We start from the raw sequence: 7154 nt of genomic DNA, 5'->3' as shown, positions 1-7154 counted from the left end.
AAATGTTAAAGATTAATACGATCAAAGTTTTTTTTTTTTGTGAGAACAAATCAAATCAAAGATTTATGGAATTCTTGAATATCTATCAAAATTAATTTTACTATTATCAAATTCATCATCAATTTTTCGGTCTCCAAGATTTATTCATTATCAAATTTTTATTATATAAAAAATAACTAAAAGGTCATAAATTCTAGAGTTGACAATACATTTACAATTATGAAACAACTTTGATATAAAATCTAAGAAAGATTATGTTCTCATTAGTCTTCACTTGCACCAATGATCACATTACATATGCCCCAAAAAAAAAATCAGCTATTTGCTAGACCAATTTCAACTAGGATTTGGATTTTTGCAAGTCTTTTTTGTGTGACCATGTTGATGGCATCTTGAATAGTAGTATGTTTTTGTGTTTTAGAATTGTGATTCACATCTCGTAGTTCTTGGTGTTCCAAGAGATTTACTGGTCTAAGGTGGTTGGAGAAAATTTGTTCCATTATATTTTTCATTCTTAAGTTATTTGGGTTTATCATGTCAATAGTTATAACAAGTATTATACTCCTTCTATAAATCTTCTCGTGTTATAATCTTGTGACAGTCTTCTTCATAAATTTAATATTGATAGATATGAAAGAATTCTATGAATCTTTAATTCATTATCATATATTTTTTATCTTGATTTTTAATTTTTTTAATTAAAAAATTTTAAGTAACTCTACTAGAATAATTAAAACTAAAATCAGGCTTACACCTACATTCAATTTTCCTTTTTGATTACAAAGAGGCATTCTGGTCTTTTAGCAACATTTGAAAATCCCTAATCAGGCCTCTTGGCCTAATTAAGAATTTGTTAAAAGTATAAGTCTTAATTAAAATTTCATTATTTCAGATGGATTTAATTGGGATTTTTCCTAAATTATTTTTATCATCGGGTCAAACCGATCCAATTGCTGGCCCAAAAAAGGGATCCAATTGTAGCGCGTCATCACTGTCCTCTTTGATTCTCTGATCTATATGATGAGCGTGGCTCAATTTCTGCGAAGGGCAGACGAATCAAAAGCAGACGTTGTATAATACTCCAATCTCATCACCGCCAATTTGCTACCATCTGGTCTCTGGAAGAGCATTCTAGCCAGTTCAAGTTGCATAGCAAGTTGCAGTGGCAAGGAGGGCATAGAAAACAAAAACGTCATTGATTTTCCTGGCTCCAACACTTTGTTAAACGAGGATCATCTTATTTGGACGGTACTTGGAAGATAACGATGAACAGCCATTACATTTTTCAATGGCACCGACGTCATAATCCTGCTGGACAGATCGTAGAAGACAAATCAGGGAAGGGAAAAAAAATTACGCAGGCCCGCAGGTATTGCCCCTCTCATGATATTTAAAGGGCAAGCATCATCAAATGCTGCCAATCAGCCAAGAACGCCCTCTAAGCAATTGCCATAAAGGACAAAAGTATAATTTCCCAGACTGTCACACAGTTATCTGCATAAAAAGTTTTCAAATTTCATCTCAAGATCATTAATCATTTCATCAATCATCAATGCAAATATCAATCATCAGAGTGAAGCTCGTCTATATCTACTAAATGAAAATGGAAACTTAACTCTGGTACAATTTGCTGAGCCCCATCCTGTCCCACTGGTCCCCTCTTTTTATCAAAAGCCAGAAACAAGACTTTTACTGACAAGCAACAACGATGGTAAGAAACAGCTTATGGTTTCCACCAGTTCCATCCATTAACTAGCCACAAGCTGATCAATTCACTGATTTCATATAAGGTAAAAAGGGATCTCCCAAGAAGTTGGACTAGAAAATTGTTAGATAAATGCAAATTAGCAATTGCTTTCAGACACGGTGAAGCAAATTTACTATTTGAACGTTCGCAAAAACAAGCCTCAATCTAAAGTCCAGTGCAGCACTGATGCGTCTGCAGAACAATATATTGTTCAGATAATCACTTCTACTGATTTTTTCCTAGGCTTTATGGCTGTTAAACTTGTTCAGATATACAATCAACCACTAATCCAATCATTATTATATTTCCTATGAAATCAAATGGACAAGAATTCTATATTAGAATATTATTAAACCTTGCAAAATACATTTCAAGTGAGCACTAAGGAGAATACATGAGGTAGAAAGCAGAAAAACCTACATAACAAAAATGTGGAAAGCAGATAACATCTCCGCACTGGGGCTATCTGTGACGAAGCCCGCCAACTAATCTTGCATACGAGTTCTGCAATAAAGTCATAACATGGAAAGAATTTGTCCCTTCAATTCTTTCCTAATCAGAGGAAGGCACTTACCTGAGCCTACATTAAAGTTCACTTTAGAATTTTGGGGATGCATTACCTTCCATTTTCATGAATGACCTCTCTGCTCATTCTTCCAAGAATTTTTAGCAGCTTCAATAGAGGATTCACTGGAATCTCCATTTCCGTCCTTCGGTTTTGAGAAGAAAGGATCCCATTCATGAGGTCCTACCTCATGCTGCCCCTCGTCCAACAATGCATATTTCCAGCTGTTCTCCTCAATGAAGTTGTCGTTTGTATGCCCTGCAACGATATCCTTCCTTAAATTTGAAACCTTGTCAATAATTGCCTGTACAGCAACATCAAAGGCATCTTTAAGAGTTTCCAATTTAGAGCGAGGATCGGCATATACAAGTCTTGGAATGAGACCAATGACCTCCTCTCTCATGATTTTCACCTGCTCAGGAGGTATCTGCATTAGCCTTTCCTCTATACTCACATTCCTCTTTCGAATATCATCCTCCGGAATAAAGACAGAATATTTGGTATAGTCCTTAGGAAGATGCCATGTATATTGTGTGTATGCTGAACCTGGATGGAAGAAGACAGGTATACAACCAGCCAGCATTGAATCAAACGCAGATCTTCGGGTGTACGAGTCACCCTGGGGTTGCAGGCAGAAAAGCGAGCTCTGAAACATTTGCATTATGCTGCTTGGAGAATGGCATTTGCTTTCACCAAAGTCACATTCCAACAGCTTACCAACCTTTGACTTCTTGCATTGGTCAATTATCTGCCCCTAATCGATTTGGAGTTGTCAGGACGTGGAGCTCCAGCAAACGAGAATAGCCACTTCCTCTCTAATCGTCTCATTCTGTCCTGCCAGATGAACACATCAGCATCTTTTGCAGGGTGGAAGTATGTGGGATATGGAATAGCAAAATCATTGGCATTCCAGGGACTGGATTCGACCACGAGCATGGACATATTCTTCGCTGCTGGTAAAAACAGAAGTTTACTACCCCAATCTGATTCTTCATCACTTAGTCTCCGGAAATCCCATGTTATCCTTCCCGCAACAAGAAAATGGTCTCTACCATTCATTATACCCCACTCTGGCCTCTTCATAAGCCATTCAACGAGCTCAAGTGATGCAGCATCTCTCCTTGAAATATTATAACCCCAAAGATAACGTGCAATATCAAACCCAGCATAGAAGGGTACAAAAATCGCGGCAGCAATAGACGAATCCTTTGTCAAGCAGTCGTACTGTTTCATCCTATTGTTGAATATCACGTCAACAGCAAACTGATTTGTAGCGTACCATCCCGTATCTGAGAACACCCCTTCAAAATTCTCCAGTGGCGGACCAAGCCCAGCATTAGTGGTAAACTTGCACATATTAGTCCACAAGCTTAAAGTCCTGCAATCCTTCAACATATCCTCGTTAAACTTTGAGGGAAGATCGTGCACATAAATATACCTCCCTCCACAAGGGTCACTCTTGTTTTCGGCAGTTCGCATTGCTTTCATGAATGGATGATTCTTCTGTGGGCTTTGTACCTGATGGTCATTGTCATCTTTTGGAGGCTCCTGCAAATGATGAATGCCAATCTTTCTAGGAGGGGTTTGCCGTTGACCGACTTTGGCTACAGGGACTGGAGAAGATTCGCGAATAACAGAAGCAGGTTCTAGTTTGGTTGACTGATCAATATTACTACCTCCTAGCACCACGAAGTGGAAGTACAATAGCAAAAACCAGAAAATAGCAGACAAGGATGCCAAACAGCAAAGCCGAGAATTCTGGCCTTTTACTGTTCCTTTCTCCATTTGTCCAGGGAGACCGCCCGCCAAAGGGCGTTTTCTCATTTCATTCCGATCACAATCGAATATTCAGCAAGTTAGTCACGAAATTGACATTCTTTCGCTTGCCCACAAAATAAAATCCGAACTTACACCCCAAAAGCTTACATCAACGAAATACAACTAAGACATAAAACCCTAGACTAAAGAGGAATGATTAATCTGAGCGTGGGATCAGCTCCAGAGCAAAAGAACTGATTGCCGCGGCAAAAGTATTTGCCAAATACAAAGGAATGACTAATGAGTTGGTGGGAACAGACGGAAATGGAAAAGAGCAAGAAGGAATCAGAAAGAGTATGGGCCCAATTATGAGTATCAAAATCAGCACGACTCACGAGGAGTGAGCGAGCGTCTTTGATTAGATCAATCTAGTAGGAAGCAAAATCACAAGATTTAACGACTCAAAACCGGAAAACCCGCGCCGAATAAAGCAAGAGGGAGAGAATCGAATCGAATTACTTACGGAAAGAGTCGTTCAGCAGCAGACGGAATTCCAGAATTTGAAGGAGTGAATTTTGCAGGGAGGTAACAGAAGAAAGGAGAAAAGGCAATAAATGAGCATGTAAATTGGCTGTTGGAACGCGAGAATGATGGGGGGTGCACGTTAGCTACGTGCGCGGAGGTCAGTCATGTGTCGGTCACCTATGAGATTGTGACACGTCGAGAAATGTGTGACGTGTACGTTGATGAAAATGAGGCCTTGCCCCATGATTTGCGTTTGCATGCATTTGCAACGATTCAGGCCATTACATGGCTGATTTGTTTTGGCCCAAAATTAAAAATTTTAAAAAAGAAAAATAGATCGGTTCAATTAGGCCCTGTACACGTGGAATCTGGCTAGTGGACTAATATTCTGTTTGATAGAAAGCATTAAAAATGAGAAATAGAGATTGTGATTACAGTTGAAAAAAATCATTAAAATAATATTTGGTATGAATAATTACTTGTTGTATAGGATTAGATAAATCTATAGAGGTGGAATTAGAGAATGGGTCCGTTTGGATGAGCGATTGGAAAAGCAGCTTATAGGAAAAGTAGCTTATGGAAAAGTGAAGTTGGTAAAAACTAAATTGGATAAGCTGAATTGTGTTTGGATTAGAGTTCAGAAAAGCTAATTTGCAGAAGTGAGATTGGTAAAAAGTTGTTTGGATTATAGTTGAGTAAAAGTAAGTTTGGTTATAAAATGACCAAAATGGGTATAAGTGTTAATAAATAATGAAATATGATTAAAAAAATGATTTGACATAATACAATGAAATTAAAATAATTTATTATGAAAAAGTCAAATTAATAAGTGAATTAAATTTTAAATTTTCAAAGAAATCATAAAAAATATTTTAAATTTAAAGTGAAACATGATGAATTATTTTTTTGAACTAATTTTAGCTAATTTAAAGTAAAAGTTAGAGGCACCCAGCTAAGCATATGAACTGAAGTACCAGGAAAACCTTTTTACTCATTAACGAAGGTGGTGTTATTCTTTTCCAATAACATCTCACCATGTGTCCTAGGATAATTGGCAAAATGACGTCAATGGAGCCAACGCCCAACTCGTCCCATTAAGCTTCTGCCCAGAGCTTCATAAGCTGCTCTTCCTAGCTTTTTTCACAACGCCCGATTTGGCAGCTTATTTTTGAGAAGCTCAATTGTAAAAAAACCCTGCCAAACAGACCTCTTTTTCCCACTGAGCTTATTTTCAATTTTAAGCTACGTTTGGGCCAGCAAACGCTGACCCAAACAGGCACAATACCACTTCCCCCCATGGTATCCCCCAATCCTATATACATAGGTTTGGTTAATCCCTTATAACAAATAATTTCTTATACTAAATATTCTTTTAATAGTTTTTTCAATTCCAATTCCAATTCCTATCACTAAATTTCAATCCTTTTTACCAAACACAATCTAAGAGTCCCTCACTGTGGGATAATGGTGCTTGTTTTTCCTTTGTATTTCTCAAAACTTCCTAACAAATAAGCCAAAGTTTCATTGGAACTTTTCTTGGACAAACAAAACTTTCATGAGAATTTTTTATATATATATTTTGTCTTTTTTCCTGCTTGATGGATATAGTAAGAATAGCCTTATTCCAGCACTGTCGTAATACTACCTCCAATTTTTAATATAAAAACTAATTAACCAATTTAAGTAAATTAAAAAAGTTTGTTAAGTTAGTTATTTGTAATTATTTTTTATAAAATACCCTTATTAATCATGTGTATTACCTAGAACTATCATTTGATGAAACATTTAACATATGTAACTATTACAAATATTATCTTGAAAAAACATGTAAATGTAAGAGAAAGAGTAGATTGAGGTCTTATATTTAGGACTAAATTGAAAGTTAAGCTAGCTCTTATATTAAGAACCGGAAGTAGTATAACAGCACTAGCAGGATGCGTTTTAGAAGTGTTATAAAATGATATTATTTTTTTAAGATTGTTATATTTGTATATTTCCAATAATTTGATCACAATGGATAAGCAAATCTTAGCATCTTTTAATAATTTAATGCGAATTCATCAATGCTAATCCCCACATCTTTAAAGAGAGGAAATATTCTAGAAGTTTTTGGAATGGGCACAAAAAATAATACTTTTCCGGTCCTAAATATAAGATCCCTTTTATCTTATATATATTATAAAAAGGTCTTATATTTAGAATCGGAAGAATACTAATCATTGGGTAGGGGCGTCACCAATTATAGGCAGGGAAACTGGTTTGGAAAAAGTCAAATATTGACCAAGCCATGCACATATAGGGGACCACTTGCATGAAAAGAAAATGATGCTGCTACTCTTGTTTGTTGATTTGCCACTTGAACTATATTTATCATTGTTAGTAATTATGAGTAATATTAGTAAGTGGTTTAATTAAGTACATTGTCGCCCTTTTTGTGGATTTAGAGCCGTTTGCATTAGATTAAATGCAAAAACTATTAATTACCATGATCATACCTAGCTGTGGAAAAATGTCCAACAAAATCTCTGTCATTGGATTTTGAATTTTGGACATGATGAT

The 7154-nt window shown here is 36.2% G+C and overlaps 1 pseudogene; it reads right to left on the bottom strand.

Moving 5' to 3' along the window:
• Positions 1-1179: 1179 nt before the first annotated feature.
• On the bottom strand, positions 1180-4668 carry LOC114717333 (xyloglucan galactosyltransferase MUR3-like; annotated as a pseudogene).
• Positions 4669-7154: the final 2486 nt, after the last annotated feature.

The sequence above is a fragment of the Neltuma alba genome, unplaced genomic scaffold (assembly GCF_004799145.2).
Source record: "Neltuma alba isolate B1F8T4 unplaced genomic scaffold, ASM479914v2 tig00011733_pilon, whole genome shotgun sequence".
Classification (NCBI taxonomy): Eukaryota; Viridiplantae; Streptophyta; class Magnoliopsida; order Fabales; family Fabaceae; genus Neltuma; species Neltuma alba.
Note: the sequence above shows the minus strand (reverse complement) of the source record. Positions and strands in the feature narration are given on the sequence as shown.